Below are 20,324 nucleotides of genomic sequence, written 5' to 3'. Positions count from 1 at the left end.
CGTAGCCTCTCTTGGGAGGTAACAAAGCAGCAATAGTGTCAGGTCAGACTCAAGGTTTTATAAGAAGATTAGGGACTGCCTTTAGTGCAGTGGGCATTGCTGTGAGCTGTTGTTCACAGTTGCTACAGGTTTGGGCCCATAAATAATATTTCTTACCATTTTCTTGTGTAATGGAAAGACGTTACGAAGGATTCCTCCATTTCCAAATTCAACCATTTGCTCTCGTCTTATAGCCTTCTCTGTTGCATTTATTTTAAAGAAAATGCATCAAACCTCAACAATTCGATTTGCATTGATTCTGATATTGCTCAGCCCTGTTCCTAAAAGTTCTGCCTGCAACACATGAAGGTTTATGTTAGTGTACTTTAAGTCACTCTGCATTTTTGAAGCACGATTGAGTTTTACAAAAGCTCATTTTCTGATTACAATTAGGAAAAACAAAACATAAAAACCTTTCCATCCAAAACTTATTCAATACAGTACATACCAAATATTCACGTACAAAATAGAAACACAGACAATTTAAAGGTTTGATGCATTTAAAACGCCTTAGTAAGTAGGGGAAATGTGTGTAAAACACCCAATAAGCAAACAGCACAGGGGGACACATTGTTCTTGTAATAGTCTCAGTTCAGCTCAGTTTAGTCGGTATGTTAAAGTACATTTTCCTTCTGCCAAAACAACTCCATCTGAATAATTAATGAGTGGATGGGGTGAATGTTATCATGTATTCTCATTAGAGCAGTCTTGACTTCAATTTTGTTGCATTTGAGTTTGTTTGTACTTTTGCAGTAGAAACTGAAATGTGTCCATAGTAAAGAAAAACCCTTTGTCTTTGATCAGATCTGTTGAATATATTGATACTGTGTGTATTAGCCCTGTGATAGACTGTGATACTGGGACCTGCGCAGGCTGGATCATGGCTCTGGCCCAATGAATGCTGGGCTAGACTTCAAACCCCACAACCCTGCACAGGGAAAAAATAATGGATAAATATATAATTTTAGAAACTCCAATGAAACCCCAACTCTGATACTCAAATATGAAAGCATTTCAGATGATGACAACAACATGTATTGATCAGACGTTGTTATTGTTACAACCCTAAGTAAATATGTGTGTTTGTAAAATAATCTTTTTAATTGCATTCAGTTGTATTAGTCCTCTATCCAGGCCTTTACCATTAATTTGTTCGGGTTTCGCTGCCTGGGGTTAGAGAAAGACTGTAACTCTATTAGTGAGATTTTTCATTAAAGGTGAGAGTCAAAGAGTTGAGGCTGCTCTGGCTCTTCTCTTGTGTTCATATGGCAGCTGAGCTTTGGTGTGCGCTGGAGCTCATCCCACCCCAGCGCCCTTGTGCTATTGTTGCCTCCTAATTGTCATTGTGTGTTCTCGTGCCAGGTGTGTGTGTGTGTGTGTGTGTGTGTGTGTGTGTGTGTGTGTGTGTGTGTGCGTGCGTGCGTGCGTGCGTGCGTGCGTGCGTGCGTGCGTGCGTGTGCGTGTATGTAATTGTCTGGCCAATTGCTTGATTGTGCTGCAGGGCCCCAGAGTCTGCCGTATCAGTATTGTTCCTAAGCTTTTATGCTCCCTTTGAAGAACACATCCTTGTGGTCTCAAAATTCTCCCTGAACAATGTGGTCATGCTCCCAGCATTGTGTCAATACTTCTTCTGCAAGAGCAAAATATCTCAGAAATTCATCAGATGAGTTCAGACAAAATGGCTCTGCTCCTGGCTGGGCATTTTCACTGAGCAACTTTTTTTCCAAGTGCAGTCTGGTGCTTGAAGACATGTTAAATTCTTATTTGCATGACAAAAGAAGCTCAGGGTTCTATTTTGAATTTTGGCAGAAGTATTACATTTGAACCGCCAGGCTTTTTTCATCATCCATCACCTGATTTCTGAATTTTAGCAGGACAGCAGCCGTTTGTTAAATTTCCAATATATAACTAGTTTTATTGAATATTTTGGAATGGATAAGGTGCTGTGAAATATGGAACGTGCACTGGAGAAAATATTGGAAGTGTGTCTCTCTATCTGAAACAGGGATATCGTTTTTATTCATTGTATTGACTTTTCTGCAGCCCCCCAGCCTATGCCTGTCTTTAATTATTAATTTCAGGGCATTTGTTATTGTATTCACTGGGAGTCTTCAGCCTTTCCCTCCACAGCTCCATGGAAATTGAATCTCCTCTCTGGTGTGGTGCTAATGCAAGCAGTTCACTTCCTAATGGATTGAGTGCATATTGAATGCTTCAGTTGCTCCTCGGGGTAGGTGCAGCTTAGTGAAGGAATTAGCCCAGCGCCTTGAAAGATGAGAGGGGAGAATGGAGTCCAAATATAAAATCTCCATTTTTCCATGCATCTTTCTTCTTCTCTTCATTTTCACTCCCTTTCCAGAAAGTTTGCAATGCCAGTCATTTCCCTATTCCTATTTCAGGTGAAGAATTCAAATAGTCTTACTTGGCAAAAACACTTTCCAAATAAACCCCTGGGAAATGCAGGCAATCATGGTATACCTTAACAAAATTCATGCATGTATGTTGTGTGTATATCCTTATTCTTTCCCTAGTATACTACTATAATTGGAGAGTGAGAGTTTGTATGTTTGAGTTCCAACGAGCACTGACAAGCTACCCGATTTGAACAACAAGCCCCAATCCTTTCAAAGATAAAGCATTTGCATCCTGGCAAAACAGACGGAACTGTCACTGTCAGCAAGCCACAATACAAAGCAACAGAGGTTGGCTTGAACAAGCGAATCTACACAAAAGTCAGGTAACAATTGGTCTTTTGTTACTGTTAACGGGCAAATCAGCTCGATAATGATGTACAGACAAAACTAGCAGCTACATAGCGAATCTCACCTTAGAACACACTGGCTATATGTTACATAATTGTTAATCTTGCAAGAATCAGATCGCATAAATCTGTTCACCCTGTACACCTCGACTCTACCTCCTGCGGAACTCCAAATGTGGCAATGACATAAGATGGCTACTCCTGGTAAAAGCATAGATTCCATCGAAGAACAAGCTTAGGATTATCAACATATTTATGTTTGTAGTAGTGACCTCATTCAGATTGCAAGTTTTAGTTATTCTTTTGTTACCCAAGTTGCACTTATTTTACAGCAAGCTGATTTTATGTTGGGCCTCTAAACTTGAGGTTGCACAATTATTCCTTCTGGCAGTGATTTGATTATTACATTGTCTCATTTATTTTTGTTGATGGATTGCTAAATGCAGATTGCACTCGATCACCTTTGCTTGAATTGAATAAGCACTTGCTTTGATTTTATTTTGGAGAGATTTTATGTTGGACTGTAAAACAGATATTATCAGTTTAGACCAGGCTATTATTTTCTGTGGAATAATGCAGTGCATATATTGTTTTCAAGAGAAGATGATTGAATAGAATATTGTAATATTGATGAGACAAGTTTGATATTTATTTTGGGAAATGAATTGTTACAGTCATTTAGTAATAAAACATAATCAGGATCTTAATTGAATTGAGGATGTTCTAGCAGTCTGTGGTAGCCAGTGCCATTTTCTTTGCCTCTCCACCATGTGCTGGCCTCATACAGGAGAACCTTCAGTAACAGACTCATTCTTCCCAGATGCACCACAGAACGCAAGAGGAAATCCCTCCTTCTTCTGGCCATCAAACTTCTCAACGCATCTACCTCAGGTCATGAGATGGACAGTGGTGACATAGTGACCTGAGGTCAACGCCCCCCTTCCCAATTTTCTGCAATCACTGCACTAGCATTGCACAGCACATATGTTATATAGTTGTAGGTTTATATATTATATGTCCATACTCAGTTCTGCACATTCGGTATGTTTTGTACTTTTGTACTCTTTATGAACAGGTGTAAAATCCTTGCTGAATTTTTGCCCTAATCGAATGTTGCACATCTCTGTGTTGTTGCAACTGTTTCACAAGAATTCCTCCAGGAATTCAGGAAAATTCACTGGAAGTACTATCATATCGTCTTGTGTCTTGTCTTGTCTTGTCTTGAGCATTGTCTTGAGCGCAATGTTGGAGCGGATTGATCCTGTTTTCATTACAGAACTCTTCTTTGAACAATGTCAATATTATCAAGCCTTCATGATACCAAGATCAAGGTGGTGGAAAGTGAATGAAGTAAACCAGGTAGTGTGATTGCACATGCATTTGTTCGTCATTTCCAACTCATAGAGCCCTGCTTACCTCGGGGATATGTACAGCAGAATCACAGAGGTCAATTGAATGCAGGTGTTGTGCTAAACAACGATACAGGTATACAGATATTGATCAAAAATATTCAGCCTTTGTTCACTTAAATATGTGCCAGGATAACTGTCAATCATTTTAGATGTAAAGGTTGCATTTGAGGCCCAATCATTTACCAGCCCCAGTGGAGAGTGCACACAGATTTTGGCACCTGTGTTCTCAGTAGTTAAAGTTTGGCAAACATTCTATTAACATTTCTCATTCAGAGTAATGAGTTTTGGGACTCTTGGAACTTGGAACGCAAACTTGGAACTCGAATATGTTACTGATCAGATTGCATCAGAAGTAAAAACAAGCTGTCTCTGCTGGTACTGTGTCTGGATGTTATATTGGTGTATTGTGTGTCTATAATATATGGCCATACTGTCTGTGACCCTAACCGATCATTGGTTTAGGATTTTTCACTATAGTTAGTTCGGATAAATCAGTATATTGTCCTTAGCCAAACATCTCTTACTGATGACTTACTTACTGAGCTCACCTCCATTATTCAGGAAGTACGTTTTACCCTCTGCTGCAAAATTCAATGTAAAACTTCTGTAACTTCTGTAACTTTTTAAAAATAAGGGAAGAGCACGGAAGTAATAATATCAGAGTAGAGACAACCAGCATCTGAAGGGGGCAAAGTCAAACTTTGTGCCTGGCTTCTCTGTTCTGCCTTTATCTTAAAAAGAAACCAACGGGTGTGATTTATGACCGTTCATACCTTCGCGCCAAAGATTCCTTTTGGGGCAGGCTTTGTCTTCAGGCAGAAAGCTGAATACTTTTGGATTAAGAGTTGTAAAGATTATAGAGTAATGGTAATACGACCTTCCTTCTTTCTCTCTCTCTCTCTCTCTCTCTCCCTCTTTCCGTATAAAAAATGATCTCCAAGATATCCTGTACTTGTATGCGCAATGTCATGTAAAATGTTTGCTTCAATAAAAACAAATAGCAAAAAATAAAAGAGTTGTAAAGATCAGTTTGGTATTAAAGAACGATGAATCTCTTATTTCCAACACATCGTTGCACCTTAAAACAACATTTCAGTTATAAAGTACCAAACCAAACTGCTAACTATATTTTCAGTATTTATGTACAGTTTATATATACAGAAATGTAAAAAAGGTGTCAATAAGATAACTAAATATCTTAAAAAATGAATAAAACTTCAATTTAATATGCAACCTATCTCTAATTAGGTGTGAAAGACAGGAAAGAATATTAAATATACGATTCACTTAGTTATTATAGATAGATAGATAGATAGATATTATAGATAGATAGATAGATAGATAGATAGTATTCTATGGCTGTCAATCCTATCAGTTGGATTTGCAACAGTCCAAAGGAACTGAGGCTTTGATCACTGTCCGAGGCCATAAAGTGATTTTCAACACGACACATTCCAACTGATTCTCCTACACCAGTGAAACTTGCTGCCATCCTGTACATGTACAGTAGGCTTAACCGGACAAGGCAAGCATTGATGCAGTCTTACCCCTCCTGCCCATCGTTTGTTTAGCCTTAGCTGTGTTAGCCACAAGCCATACACAGCCAATAATACATAGCAGAATCAGGGTAAACTTGCTTTCCCACTACAATCATACTGACCTAGGGTTCCATTGTAACTACCTCTTCCAGACGCTACAAGGGCAATTGCTGCCTTTCTTTCCAGGCAACCTGTCTACCTCATAATATCCTACAAAGTTTGACTTTTTGGTATTTGGTAACTTCAACTGTTACTTCTACCAAGCAGCAAGTAGAAAAACAACTCTATAAAGTGGGTGACAGATCCCTTCAGAAACCACCTCTCCTCTGTCCAATTGGTGCCAAAATACAAACCACCCACACTGCACAATCATCTCAATACAAATATTCTTCACACATGAAGACCCCCCTGGTAATATGCCATATGACACTATCTATCTATCTATCTATCTATCTATCTATCTATCTATCTATCTATCTATCTATCTATCTATCTATCTATCTATCTATCTATCTATCGTTTGTTTTGGAAGTATTTTACATTTAATAAGTATTCTCTTTAAATTAAGAGTTTGTTTTGGATGTTTTCTGTGCCAGGTGGTCTTCCTATTATTCCCACGCACTGTAAATGTCTCAGTGTCAGTGCAACACGTGCATTAATGAGGGTTTTTCAGATTTTTCTTAGACTTGTTGGTGGTTGCGTGAGATGCTTTATTGTTCAGAAAGTTTGAGAACCACTGCTCTAATCACCACTCAGATGAAATACTTTGTACATGCCAATGACGATGGCACGTCCCTTTGCAGATATGAGCCAAGGATGGCAACACTGGGCATCATACCAGGCAAAGCACAGTCTCAAAATGAATACAAAATTAGCAGAAGCATGGACTGAAATGCTGATTGCTGTTTGATATTAATTCTTGTGAATGTAAATCTGTAGATTGTATTCAATATGTAGTTTTGTGATTGTTTGTTTTTCAGATTTAAGGCTAATTAGAGGGAAAGTGTATAATTTGAATATCAACGTAAAGTAAATTCAATTTCCATTATATTTGCAGTAAATGGATGGAAACAAATGGATGAAAAGGACTATGGTGTGGCATGATGAATGATGAAGTCTAGAATGTTTGCACGGTACGGCTGCACAGCTTTGTCCACTGTCATGTCTGCTGTGTAACATATGGGCTCCCTTTGATTACACTACTCAGTCATTCATTCATACACATGCATCTCTCTCTCTCTCTCTCTCTCTCTCTCTCTCTCTCTCTCTCTCTCTCTCTGTCTCCCTTTCTCTTATACACATGTCACACATTTTGTCTGTATGCATGACTTCCACTGTACATTGTATACTTTCTGTACACATATTCTCTTGGCTGCCACATGAGATAGGTATCTTGCGCTGAAATGTAGCAAAATTGGAACTTGAAACTTCTCACACTGACAGTGGAACAACACTTTAGACATGCCCTTGAATCCATAACTGAAATCCAAATTTTTCAAACATTATCAGTATGCTGCCTTGTTTTGTCAACTCTAAACTGCAACATAAGTGAAGATAACCTAGTCTTAAGATTTACCCCACAAACAAAGTGAACCAACAGATCTGGATTTATTTTATGGAGGGACATTACAGTGAAGATGGACCATATCACCAACCAGAGCCAGAACTAGATTCTTCAACAAATGACACTATTCTTGAACTAAATTAAGCCCAGCAGGCTCACAGACCGGATTTTATCAAGTAATAGAAAACACATACTATAAGAAACATTTTGGGTGTTTTCTGCTCCTCCTCAACAATTGAACAAGAAAATACTAAAAGTGAAAAACATAACAACCCATAAAAGCAAACCTCAGGGGCTTAACAATAAAGTGAACACAACTTTGCATGAGTTGTATTAAATGTGGCACTTGGAAGCTTTTCAGGTTGGCGGTCCCAAATGGCAGAGTAGTAAGAACGAGATTCGATTGTTGAGTATTTCAACCTCCTGAAACCCTCCAAGGTGACAGCAGCAAACTGCACACAACACACTCATATTTACTAGGCAGAACAGACTGTGATGTTCCTTAACAAATGGATGTGAAATATCTCAAAAATACCTTTGTTAGAAAGTGTTGCACCCTATGACAAAGTGCTCACTTTAGCACTGTTTGCACCCTAGAGTTGGCATTGTCTAATGGTTCAGTAATGGCTGGTTAGTCTGTTTCATTGTAAGCAAAACAAAAAGTTACCTAAAACGGAAGCCTGACTTCCTCACAACACAAAGCACAGCTCAGTATGAGGAATATCCACCAGAAAGTAAGTTTGGCGCTGTGTTGTGGAAATGACACTTACACATAGGGAATTGCAGTAAGAATGCAAACAAGGAACTCAATGAAGATGCCAGAGTGTTCTGGATAAAGTCGTCAGTATTTTAGTTCTGAAAATGTGGTCATTGAGGAGATCATAGGACAAAAAGACACAGACACAGAGTGTTGCTGGAGGGGAAAGACAGACATCTGGGTTACTTTGCTAAGCCTGCTGCCTCTGTGCCCCCGACCCAAATAAATCTTGCTAAAAGGATCCATGGAAGAATGGAGTTTTGGTCCAAAAGTTCCTTTTTTTAAATTTTGTACATCACATTCTACTTTCTACATACATGACACCTAAGATTGACTTGTTCAAACAGAGTTCAGTGCACCGTATCAGTTTTGCAAAATTGGCTTTACTTTGTTTCAGCCTTGAGCATTTCCAGAGAAAATTGTATTTCACAAAGTAGCTGCTGTTTTTCCATCTGAAAATATGAGTGGGACAAATATAATTTACATTCAAGCACGCAGCAGATGTGCTGATGTCTTGTGTTACACACCACTTGCACCCACATGGAGAGTTTATGCTGATTTGCCAGAATATGTTGACTAGACTTCTTTCCTGAAATGCCGCCTCTGATTCTCTCTTCCAAACAGACTAATGAAGCCCATAAGCACACAAATTCCTACTGTGTTCTTTCCTGAAACTGCACCAAACAGTCACACAACAAATATGCAAAACCAAAAGTGCTAACAAGAAAGTACTGATTTATTTACTTAATAGTAACTACTTTCTCCTGTGTTAGCGGAAGCTCGGGCGTAACTGCAGTAAAAAAAAAAGATTTTTTTTTTCCTGAATGATTTTATCTTCAGGCAGTTCTCACTCGGGGAGCTTGCTTCCTCTGTTCCTACCTGCAAGTACATCCCCCACAGGCACAAGAGGATAAAACAGCATGCTTATTATAGGGATAGACATTAGAATCAGAAACTTAACACTCCTGTTCTATGGTGTGTTCTCCAGGGAGCTTCAACTGTTTTAATCCCTGACCTGGAACTGTCACCCACACTGACCTCTGATCCTTCACTGCTCCTGTGTTTTGCCTCCTACCAGACTGAGCAATCAATGCTGTATTTTCTCTGCTGTAGTGAACTGTTGGCAGAACTAACACAGAGAGTGAGATAACATGCCAAACGCCCTATGATGGATTTAACCCACAGGGCACTGCAGTTTCTTTGTAAGTTTTCAGCCTCAGTGAAACACCGGGGTTGCCCCAGCTGACCTGAACTGTGAAGAGGTTTTATTTTCGCCCTCTCAATTAGGGCTCCCAGGGCTTCACCTGAAATGGCAAAGGTTCTCAAGCCTGTCCCTGGGGCCAATAACGCAGCATACTTTCTACCACCCCCTGATCTGCCCATGAGCTAAACCTCACCTCCCTGATATTGATTGGCTAGTTAAAAAAATAGGTAAGAACTGTTATGACGTGGACTGCCACTGTCCTTATTCTAGATGCAGATACAGATAAGTTGTGCCTCCTGATTTAAAATAACTTTATTAACAAGAGAGAGCGGGAGAACAAAATGGGATGATATTTTCTTTCTGTGTACAAATGTATTGTAATGTGATTTGACTTCTGTCTGCATTCTGACTGCAATGCATTCAAACTGTTTTCTTTATCTGAATAACATCGGGATACACATCACATCCTAATGCAAGGATTAAATGGGGTCTTAATAAATCAGGTGTGGGTAGAGCTAGGACAGACATAAAATGTACAGTGCTGTGGGTCCCCAGGAGCAGAACTGAGAACCGTTGGAAAGGAGTGACAATAAATAATCCGACTCAATTATGCTAGAAATCCCATCCTGAAATTCCACTCCCAGGTCAAGACGAGTAGTCATAAAAGATTATGTAGTAGTGTGATAGTTTACCAGATTTAATCGTATGGACTGACCTACCATAAATCCCCTTAATAAGAATAGACTCAGACAACTGATGTTTACGACCTGAAATTTATAGAGCTCAAATAAGAAATGTTCTGTTCACAGACTGCCAGTCACTAAGTGTGGCTGTCTGTCTCCATTATTGCTTTGACAGCTCTGAACAGCAATGAAATTCCAAACACTAATACAAAGTGGAGACCTTGCATAATCAAAAAATATAGGTTTAAGATATCTGCTGACATCACTGAAGAACATTGTACCTCCAAATTGTTCAATTCTGAATTCGGTGGAATGGATGGATATACAAGTTATTCAGCTTGTCTTCCTGCTTCTTGTTAGACTGTTACTGTGAAAGCTGTCACACGGTAGCTACGAGGATTCAACAGAAACATACATGTTTTCAACAGTGGAGCAAACATTCTTTCATAACAAGTAAGTCAATATTCCAGTGGTGCAGTCAGACAGGCAAACAATAGTGAAGAAGGTAGGCTTGCAGTCTGTAACAAAGAGACAGACAAAACAAGCAGATGGATCAGAAAAGGTGGACTGTGGTCAATTATTTGGTAAAAGATTGCCAAAGCAGACAGGCAGGCAGACATAATGGTGAGATCTGTTGGAAATCACTACACAACAGGAACTATCGTGCCCAGTTGCAGTACAAAGCTAATTTTATTGGTCTAAAATGATGAAATATTCAGAACCAAATATGCAACAAAACTTCAGTCTTGCAGCTTTTTGAACTATTGAATATTGTGATAGTATAGCATGTTCCACTGGACCACTCAATTATTCATAAGTTGATGTGTCATTTGACCAGCCTTTCCCATTTTTAAGGCCATTGCATCCCAAAGCAACACCAGTAGTTCGCGTAATTGTTAATACATTATTTACCACAGTAGAACCAGTACCACAATGAGTAAAAAGTAATCAAGTAATCAATCTCTGCTCATCAATTAAAAGCAGAGATGTATGACATTTGACATAGTGATGTAAAATGACAATAATGTTATTTTGTTTCCCTCAAGAATGATATGATCAGTTAGTTGGCATCACATAACACTGAAATGTTGTGCTTATTTCTGTTTTCGATTAATAAGGATGTATAGTTTGTTCAGGTTACAAAACCCTTCCCCAAATCCTAACCTTAATCATAATGCTCAACATTTATAATCTACAGATTACAGAGTACACAGCTCTACAGACTTCTACACTGCCTGTCTTCAAAAAACAATGTGAAAATGGTTTACAGGCTGATTTTGGATTTTGGAGGTTGGTGAGCAGGTGAAGCATTGCTGTGTTACTACCTGTGAAGTCTTTGTGTATCAGGTTGTATTTTCGCAATTTTACAGACATTCGGAAAATAATAATCAAGACCTGAGTTTAGGTCTTAATTATTATTCGCAGACTGGCAGTTAATTCCCGGAAGATATGCGTGACGACATACAGTATATTATAGTTACAGCAGGGTTATGGAGGAGCATAAAAAGTTTGTTTCAAACAAATCATTTCACATAAACCCAATCCATGGTGCTGTAAAAGTCGACTCACTTTTGGGTCACTGAGGCACTGGATGAATGGATGCGGAGGACTCTTGTTAAATTCACACAAGGGTCTGAGTAAATTCATTTTACTTCCCTTGTGTCAGTACATTTCTCATGGTTTTGTGTCATGAAAGCACTAACGGCCCTCTTAGATTTTCCTTTTTTTTCTGCACCAAAGCTCAAAAACATATTGAGTACTTAGAAGGGGAGAGTTGAAGAAACTGTATGGTCTACTTAAAAACTTGGATCTTTCAGATTATTTGCAAGATTTCTCTTCCTTTGCACTCGCCTGTTCATGTACGCACACCTTGCTACATAGCTTAACAACAAGTTCAATAGGATGTGGCTTTGTCCACCTCCATCTGTGCTCCCACATTGCTCGTCAGTCCCAGGATACGAAAGACCTTGGCCCATTCCCAAATAACTCCTTCACTTATCACCACCTGGCTTGACATTGAATACAATGCCACATCCCCTAAGCCGCCCCATCCACAGACCCACCCCATCTCCTACATCACCATCTGACCTTGGAAATGGAATGTTTTGTTTTTGCTCTAATACACAATCTCACAAGACTAAATTTTCTTTATTTTTTTTTACTACAATGATGAGTTGATATTTTCTTTTGCACCAAGTTACATTGTCATCAAGTGCTGTGAAAAGAATATTTGTTTTCTTTTTCTGTTATTGCTTTCTTCCACAGCACACTTGGCCATTCCAGTCGTCTCTTCCAAAGTTTCTACCCTTATTTTGCTAATTAAATACCAAGTTGTTTTTAGAGAAGTTTTCCCAGTACTCTTAAGGTCAGGAACTGTTACTATGTGGGTTTGTGAAGCCTTTTGTGACATTGTGCATATGATATTGAGTTCTCCAATGCAAATGAACTTGACTTTACACAGAGCAAAAGATACTGTGGTCCAGACTAAAGTGAGTCTGTTTGTTTTTGCTAAAAAAAGAGTCTGTTAATTGATGATATCCTCTGTAGCAGAATTGTAAACATGGAAATATTTGACGCCATCATTCATTTCTAAACGGAAATGTAAAAGCATTAAAAGTGTTAAATCTTCTCTTCCAAAATCTGCATAGAAAACTCTGTCAAACATGGAGCCCTCAACAAGTGCAGAAAATAAAACAAAGTCTATATTCAGTGACAATGAAATACAAATACTATCAATGAAGTAACAATATGTAAAAACAATTTACGGGGATGCAATTCAACTTTAGCTGCTGAAAACCGAACTTGAGTGTGTGTTACTCATAAAATCAATGCAACAGGAGACACCAGAACAACTACCAAGGACACAAAATGGCGTGACGAAGAGGCGAAGAAAAGGAGTCATGTAATAAAAATAGATAAATACCTCCCAGTGGAGGGCAACCACAGGATTCAGCACCAGGGGATAGCGTACGACAAAATGCTCACTGTGATAGACCCACATGCAGCTAATGCCATTTAAAAATTACCCAGATGCTTCATTACGGGTGGGTGACTCTTAAAAATTATTATTCACCCCACTCAGTCTCAAATCTCACCATAGGTTGTGATTTCCCTGCACGCTAAAATATGCCTTCGATCGGGGAGAATGGAAATACTAATTTACAGTATTGAAACAATTTGGCTTCTGAAACAAATTCATCAGCTGGGGGAGATTATTATACTCAGCATAACATGACATTGTCCGAACAAATGATATTCGTTCAGAAAAGGGGGACCCATCAGGGATCCCCCATAATGCCACTCTTTGCCTTGGCCATTTCTTTGTCATCAACTCTCTATAGGTGTTGATTGGATTGTTGTCGACAATTGGTGTACTCAGATGATTAGTTACTAAACTGACCCTATCTAGTCTCCCAGCTGTCGTGGCCTGAACACAGAGGGCGCCAATCAAACCCCGGCCCGTTTTGGTTGTGAGACAATCGAGATAGCCACCGATGGCAGTATAGTAAAACTCTCCTCATCAGGAAATCAAACCCGGGTCTTCCACGTGACAGGCGAATACTGCCCACTATACTAACGAGGACAGTGGATGTGTCTATCACGCTAGACAATCAAGAGAGCCACTGATGACAGTATAGTAAAACTCTCCCCGTCGGGGAATCGAACCCCGGTCTTCCGCGTGACAGGCGGAGATACTGTCCACTATACTAACGAGGAGGGTGGATCTGTCTATGGAACCAGATTTCGCGGAGCAAAGACCTACAAACATTGGTAAATGATGTAAATTGGAAAAAGGGAGCCTGTTGAACGCAGGTCGTTCTGGTTGTGAGACAATCGAGAGAGCCACTGTTGGCAGTATAGTAAAAGTCTCCCCGTCGGGGAATCGAACCCCGGTCTTCCGCGTGACAGGCGGAGATACTGTCCTCTATACTAACGAGGAGGCTGGATGTGTCTAGGGAACCAGATTCCGCGGAGCAAAGACCTACAAACATTGGTAAACGATGTAAATTGGAAAAAGGGAGGCAGTTGAACCCAGGTCGTTCTGGTTGTGAGAGAATCGAGAGAGCCACTGATGGCAGTATAGTAAAACTCTCCCCGTCGGGGAATCGAACCCCGGACTTCCGCGTGACAGGCGGAGATACTGTCCACTATACTAACGAGGAGGGTGGATCTGTCTATGGAACCTGATTTCGCGGAGCAAAGACCTACAAACATTGGTAAATGATGTAAATTGGAAAAAGGGAGCCAGTTGAACCCAGGTCGTTCTGGTTGTGAGACAATCAAGAGAGCCACTGATGGCAGTATAGTAAAAGTCTCCCCGTCGGGGAATGGAACCCCGGTCTTCCGCGTGACAGGCGGAGATACTGTCCACTATACTAACGAGGAGGGTGGATCTGTCTATGGAACCAGATTTCGCGGAGCAAAGACCTACAAACTTTGGTAAATGATGTAAATTGGAAAAAGGGAGCCTGTTGAACCCAGGTCGTTCTGGTTGTGAGAGAATCGAGAGAGCCACTGATGGCAGTATAGTAAAACTCTCCCCATCGGGGAATCGAACCCCGGTCTTCCGCTTGGCAGGCGGAGATACTGTCCACTATACTAACAAAAACGATGGATGTGTTGGTGGAACCAAATCACGCGGAGCAAAGCCCTACAAACATTGGTCAATGATGTAAATTGGAAAAAGCGAGCCAGTTGAACCCAGGTCGTTCTGGTTGTGAGACAATCAAGAGAGCCACTGATGGCAGTATAGTAAAAGTCTCCCCGTCGGGGAATCGAACCCCGGTCTTCCGCGTGACAGGCGGAGATACTGTCCACTATACTAACGAGGGGGGTGGATCTGTCTATGGAACCAGATTTCGCGGAGCAAAGACCTACAAACATTGGTAAATGATGTAAATTGGAAAAAGGGAGCCTGTTGAACGCAGGTCGTTCTGGTTGTGAGACAATCGAGAGAGCCACTGTTGGCAGTATAGTAAAAGTCTCCCCATCGGGGAATCGAACCCCGGTCTTCCGCGTGACAGGCGGAGATACTGTCCACTATACTAACGAGGAGCGTGGATCTGTCTATGGAACCAGATTTCGCGGAGCAAAGACCTACAAACTTTGGTAAATGATGTAAATTGGCAAAAGGGAGCCTGTTGAACCCAGGTCGTTCTGGTTGTGAGAGAATCGAGAGAGCCACTGATGGCAGTATAGTAAAAGTCTCCCCGTCGGGGAATCGAACCCCGGTCTTCCGCGTGACAGGCGGAGATACTGTCCACTATACTAACGAGGAGGGTGGATCTGTCTATGGAACCAGATTTCGCGGAGCAAAGACCTACAAACATTGGTAAATGATGGAAATTGGAAAAAGGGAGCCAGTTGAACCCAGGTTGTCTGGTTGTGAGACAATCAAGAGAGCCACTGATGGCAGTATAGTAAAAGTCTCCCCGTCGGGGAATCGAACCCCGGTCTTCCACGTGACAGGCGGAGATACTGTCCACTATACTAACGAGGAGGGTGGACTGTCTATGGAACCAGATTACGCGGAGCGAAGACCTACAAACATTGGTAAATGATGTAAATTGGAAAAAGGGAGCCAGTTGAACCCAGGTTGTTCTGGTTGTGAGAGAATCAAGAGAGCCACTGATGGCAGTATAGTAAAAGTCTCCCCGTCGGGGAATCGAACCCCGGTCTTCCGCGTGACAGGCGGAGATACTGTCCACTATACTAACGAGGAGGGTGGATCTGTCTATGGAACCAGATTTCGCGGAGCAAAGACCTACAAACATTGGTAAATGATGTAAATTGGAAAAAGGGAGCCAGTTGAACCCAGGTCGTTCTGGTTGTGAGACAATCAAGAGAGCCACTGATGGCAGTATAGTAAAAGTCTCCCCGTCGGGGAATCGAACCCCGGTCTTCCGCGTGACAGGCGGAGATACTGTCCACTATACTAACGAGGAGGGTGGATCTGTCTATGGAACCTGATTTCGCGGAGCAAAGACCTACAAACATTGGTAAATGATGTAAATTGGAAAAAGGGAGCCTGTTGAACGCAGGTCGTTCTGGTTGTGAGACAATCGAGAGAGCCACTGTTGGCAGTATAGTAAAAGTCTCCCCGTCGGGGAATCGAACCCCGGTCTTCCGCGTGACAGGCGGAGATACTGTCCACTATACTAACCAGGGGGGTGGATCTGTCTATGGAACCAGATTACGCGGAGCAAAGACCTACAAACATTGGTAAATGATGTAAATTGGAAAAAGGGAGCCTGTTGAACGCAAGTCGTTCTGGTTGTGAGAAAATCGAGAGAGCCACTGTTGGCAGTATAGTAAAAGTCTCCCCGTCGGGGAATCGAACCCCGGTCTTCCGCGTGACAGGCGGAGATACTGTCCACTATACTAACGAGGAGGGTGGATCTGTCTATGGAACCAGATTACGCGGAGCGAAGACCTACAAACATTGGTAAATGATGTCAATTGGAAAAAGGGAGGCAGTTGAACCCAGGTCGTTCTGGTTGTGAGAGAATCGAGAGAGCCACTGATGGCAGTATAGTAAAAGTCTCCCCGTCGGGGAATCGAACCCCGGTCTTCCGCATGACAGGCGGAGATACTGTCCACTATACTAACGAGGAGGGTGGATCTGTCTATGGAACCAGATTTCGCGGAGCAAAGACCTACAAACATTGGTAAATGATGTAAATTGGAAAAAGGGAGCCTGTTGAACGCAAGTCGTTCTGGTTGTGAGACAATCAAGAGAGCCACTGATGGCAGTATAGTAAAAGTCTCCCCGTCGGGGAATCGAGCCCCGGTCTTCCGCGTGACAGGCGGAGATACTGTCCACTATACTAACGAGGAGGCTGGATGTGTCTAGGGAACCAGATTCCGCGGAGCAAAGACCTACAAACTTTGGTAAATGATGTAAATTGGAAAAAGGGAGCCTGTTGAACCCAGGTCGTTCTGGTTGTGAGAGAATCGAGAGTGCCACTGATGGCAGTATAGTAAAACTCTCCCCGTTGGGGAATCGAACCCCGGTCTTCCGCGTGACAGGCGGAGATACTGTCCACTATACTAACGAGGAGGGTGGATCTGTCTATGGAACCAGATTTCGCGGAGCAAAGACCTACAAACATTGGTAAATGATGTAAATTGGAAAAAGGGAGCCAGTTGAACCCAGGTCGTTCTGGTTGTGAGACAATCAAGAGAGCCACTGATGGCAGTATAGTAAAAGTCTCCCCGTCGGGGAATCGAACCCCGGTCTTCCGCGTGACAGGCGGAGATACTGTCCACTATACTAACAAGGACAATGGATGTGTTGGTGGAACCAAATCACGCGGAGCAAAGCCCTACAAACATTGGTAAATGATGTAAATTGGAAAAAGGGAGCCAGTTGAACCCAGGTCGTTCTGGTTGTGAGACAATCAAGAGAGCCACTGATGGCAGTATAGTAAAAGTCTCCCCGTCGGGGAATCGAACCCCGGTCTTCCGCGTGAAAGGCGGAGATACTGTCCACTAAACTAACGAGGAGGGTGGATCTGTCTACGGAACCAGATTTCGCGGAGCAAAGACCTACAAACATTGGTAAATGATGTAAATTGGAAAAAGGGAGCCTGTTGAACGCAGGTCGTTCTGGTTGTGAGACAATCGAGAGAGCCACTGTTGGCAGTATAGTAAAAGTCTCCCCGTCGGGGAATAGAACCCCGGTCTTCCGCGTGACAGGCGGAGATACTGTCCACTATACTAACCAGGGGGGTGGATCTGTCTATGGAACCAGATTACGCGGAGCAAAGACCTACAAACATTGGTAAATGATGTAAATTGGAAAAAGGGAGCCTGTTGAACGCAGGTCGTTCTGGTTGTGAGACAATCGAGAGAGCCACTGTTGGCAGTATAGTAAAAGACTCCCCGTCGGGGAATCGAACCCCGGTCTTCCGCGTGACAGGCGGAGATACTGTCCACTATACTAACGAGGAGGGTGGATCTGTCTATGGAACCAGATTCCGCGGAGCAAAGACCTACAAACTTTGGTAAATGATGTAAATTGGAAAAAGGGAGCCTGTTGAACCCAGGTCGTTCTGGTTGTGAGAGAATCGAGAGTGCCACTGATGGCAGTATAGTAAAACCCTCCCCGTCGGGGAATCGAACCCCGGTCTTCCGCGTGACAGGCGGAGATACTGTCCACTATACTAACGAGGAGGGTGGATCTGTCTATGGAACCAGATTTCGCGGAGCAAAGACCTACAAACATTGGTAAATGATGTAAATTGGAAAAAGGGAGCCAGTTGAACCCAGGTCGTTCTGGTTGTGAGACAATCAAGAGAGCCACTGATGGCAGTATAGTAAAAGTCTCCCCGTCGGGGAATCAGTCCCGGTCTTCCGCGTGACAGGCGGAGATACTGTCCACTATACTAACAAGGACAATGGATGTGTTGGTGGAACCAAATCACGCGGAGCAAAGCCCTACAAACATTGGTAAATGATGTAAATTGGAAAAAGGGAGCCAGTTGAACCCAGGTCGTTCTGGTTGTGAGACAATCAAGAGAGCCACTGATGGCAGTATAGTAAAAGTCTCCCCGTCGGGGAATCGAACCCCGGTCTTCCGCGTGAAAGGCGGAGATACTGTCCACTAAACTAACGAGGAGGGTGGATCTGTCTACGGAACCAGATTTCGCGGAGCAAAGACCTACAAACATTGGTAAATGATGTAAATTGGAAAAAGGGAGCCTGTTGAACGCAGGTCGTTCTGGTTGTGAGACAATCGAGAGAGCCACTGTTGGCAGTATAGTAAAAGACTCCCCGTCGGGGAATCGTACCCCGGTCTTCCGCGTGACAGGCAGAGATACTGTCCACTATACTAACGAGGAGGGTGGATCAGTCTATGGAACCAGATTACGCGGAGCGAAGACCTACAAACATTGGTAAATGATGTCAATTGGAAAAAGGGAGGCAGTTGAACCCAGGTCGTTCTGGTTGTGAGAGAATCGAGAGAGCCACTGATGGCAGTATAGTAAAAGTCTCCCCGTCGGGGAATAGAACCCCGGTCTTCCGCATGACAGGCAGAGATACTGTCCACTATACTAACGAGGAGGGTGGATCTGTCTATGGAACCTGATTTCGCGGAGCAAAGACCTACAAACATTGGTAAATGATGTAAATTGGAAAAAGGGAGGCAGTTGAACCCAGGTCGTTCTGGTTGTGAGAGAATCGAGAGAGCCACTGATGGCAGTATAGTAAAACTCTCCCCGTCGGGGAATGGAACCCCGGTCTTCCGCGTGACAGGCGGAGATACTGTCCACTGTACTAACGAGGAGGGTGGATCTGTCTATGGAACCAGATTTCGCGGAGCAAAGACCTACAAACATTGGTAAATGATGTAAATTGGAAAAAGGGAGCCTGTTGAACGCAGGTCGTTCTGGTTGTGAGACAATCGAGAGAGCCACTGTTGGCAGTATAGTAAAAGTCTCCCCGTCGGGGAATCGAACCCCGGTCTTCCGCGTGACAGGCAGGGTACTGTCCACTTTACTAACGAGGAGGGTGGATCTGTCTATGGAACCAGATTTCGCGGAGCAAAGACCTACAAACATTGGTAAATGATGTAAATTGGAAAAAGGGAGCCAGTTGAACCCAGGTCGTTCTGGTTGTGAGACAATCAAGAGAGCCACTGATGGCAGTATAGTAAAAGTCTCCCCGTTGGGGAATCAAACCCCGGTCTTCCGCGTGACAGGCGGAGATACTGTCCACTATACTAACGAGGAGGGTGGATCTGTCTATGGAACCAGATAACGCGGAGCGAAGACCTACAAACATTGGTAAATGATGTAAATTGGAAAAAGGGAGCCTGTTGAACGCAGGTCGTTCTGGTTGTGAGAGAATCGAGAGAGCCACTGATGGCAGTATAGTAAAAGTCTCCCCGTCGGGGAATAGAACCCCGGTCTTCCGCGTGACAGGCGGAGATACTGTCCACTATACTAACGAGGAGGCTGGATGTGTCTAGGGAACCAGATTCCGCCGAGCAAAGACCTACAAACATTGGTAAACGATCTAAATTGGAAAAAGGGAGGCAGTTGAACCCAGGTCGTTCTGGTTGTGAGACAATCAAGAGAGCCACTGTTGGCAGTATAGTAAAAGTCTCCCCGTCGGGGAATCGAACCCCGGTCTTCCGCGTGACAGGCGGAGATACTGTCCACTATACTAACGAGGAGGGTGGATCTGTCTATGGAACCAGATTTCGCGGAGCAAAGACCTACAAACATTGGTAAATGATGTAAATTGGAAAAAGGGAGCCTGTTGAACGCAGGTCGTTCTGGTTATGACAATCGAGAGAGCCACTGTTGGCAGTATAGTAAAAGTCTCCCCGTCAGGGGAATCGAACCCCGGTCTTCCGCGT

General features: G+C 42.6%; 15 non-coding genes across 15 annotated transcripts; all 15 read right to left on the bottom strand.

Moving 5' to 3' along the window:
- Positions 1-13,603: 13,603 nt before the first annotated feature.
- trnad-guc (transfer RNA aspartic acid (anticodon GUC)) lies at positions 13,604-13,675 on the bottom strand. The gene has a single exon. It is a non-coding gene; the product is annotated as a tRNA-Asp (tRNA).
- Positions 13,676-14,049: 374 nt separating this feature from the next.
- trnad-guc (transfer RNA aspartic acid (anticodon GUC)) lies at positions 14,050-14,121 on the bottom strand. The gene has a single exon. It is a non-coding gene; the product is annotated as a tRNA-Asp (tRNA).
- Positions 14,122-14,941: 820 nt separating this feature from the next.
- Positions 14,942-15,013, bottom strand: trnad-guc (transfer RNA aspartic acid (anticodon GUC)). The gene has a single exon. It is a non-coding gene; the product is annotated as a tRNA-Asp (tRNA).
- Positions 15,014-15,164: 151 nt separating this feature from the next.
- Positions 15,165-15,236, bottom strand: trnad-guc (transfer RNA aspartic acid (anticodon GUC)). The gene has a single exon. It is a non-coding gene; the product is annotated as a tRNA-Asp (tRNA).
- A 150-nt stretch (positions 15,237-15,386) lies between these two features.
- trnad-guc (transfer RNA aspartic acid (anticodon GUC)) lies at positions 15,387-15,458 on the bottom strand. Its single transcript has one exon. It is a non-coding gene; the product is annotated as a tRNA-Asp (tRNA).
- A 150-nt stretch (positions 15,459-15,608) lies between these two features.
- Positions 15,609-15,680, bottom strand: trnad-guc (transfer RNA aspartic acid (anticodon GUC)). The gene has a single exon. It is a non-coding gene; the product is annotated as a tRNA-Asp (tRNA).
- A 151-nt stretch (positions 15,681-15,831) lies between these two features.
- trnad-guc (transfer RNA aspartic acid (anticodon GUC)) lies at positions 15,832-15,903 on the bottom strand. The gene has a single exon. It is a non-coding gene; the product is annotated as a tRNA-Asp (tRNA).
- A 374-nt stretch (positions 15,904-16,277) lies between these two features.
- trnad-guc (transfer RNA aspartic acid (anticodon GUC)) lies at positions 16,278-16,349 on the bottom strand. Its single transcript has one exon. It is a non-coding gene; the product is annotated as a tRNA-Asp (tRNA).
- A 151-nt stretch (positions 16,350-16,500) lies between these two features.
- trnad-guc (transfer RNA aspartic acid (anticodon GUC)) lies at positions 16,501-16,572 on the bottom strand. Its single transcript has one exon. It is a non-coding gene; the product is annotated as a tRNA-Asp (tRNA).
- A 597-nt stretch (positions 16,573-17,169) lies between these two features.
- On the bottom strand, positions 17,170-17,241 carry trnad-guc (transfer RNA aspartic acid (anticodon GUC)). Its single transcript has one exon. It is a non-coding gene; the product is annotated as a tRNA-Asp (tRNA).
- Positions 17,242-17,392: 151 nt separating this feature from the next.
- trnae-uuc (transfer RNA glutamic acid (anticodon UUC)) lies at positions 17,393-17,464 on the bottom strand. Its single transcript has one exon. It is a non-coding gene; the product is annotated as a tRNA-Glu (tRNA).
- A 374-nt stretch (positions 17,465-17,838) lies between these two features.
- On the bottom strand, positions 17,839-17,910 carry trnad-guc (transfer RNA aspartic acid (anticodon GUC)). Its single transcript has one exon. It is a non-coding gene; the product is annotated as a tRNA-Asp (tRNA).
- A 151-nt stretch (positions 17,911-18,061) lies between these two features.
- On the bottom strand, positions 18,062-18,133 carry trnad-guc (transfer RNA aspartic acid (anticodon GUC)). The gene has a single exon. It is a non-coding gene; the product is annotated as a tRNA-Asp (tRNA).
- Positions 18,134-18,506: 373 nt separating this feature from the next.
- Positions 18,507-18,578, bottom strand: trnae-uuc (transfer RNA glutamic acid (anticodon UUC)). The gene has a single exon. It is a non-coding gene; the product is annotated as a tRNA-Glu (tRNA).
- A 1,488-nt stretch (positions 18,579-20,066) lies between these two features.
- Positions 20,067-20,138, bottom strand: trnad-guc (transfer RNA aspartic acid (anticodon GUC)). Its single transcript has one exon. It is a non-coding gene; the product is annotated as a tRNA-Asp (tRNA).
- Positions 20,139-20,324: the final 186 nt, after the last annotated feature.

The sequence above is a fragment of the Genypterus blacodes genome, unplaced genomic scaffold (genome assembly GCF_046128005.1).
Source record: "Genypterus blacodes isolate CSIRO-AG114 ecotype Tasmania unplaced genomic scaffold, CSIRO-AGI_Gbla_v1 ptg000111l_1, whole genome shotgun sequence".
NCBI lineage: Eukaryota > Metazoa > Chordata > Actinopteri > Ophidiiformes > Ophidiidae > Genypterus > Genypterus blacodes.
Note: the sequence above shows the minus strand (reverse complement) of the source record. Positions and strands in the feature narration are given on the sequence as shown.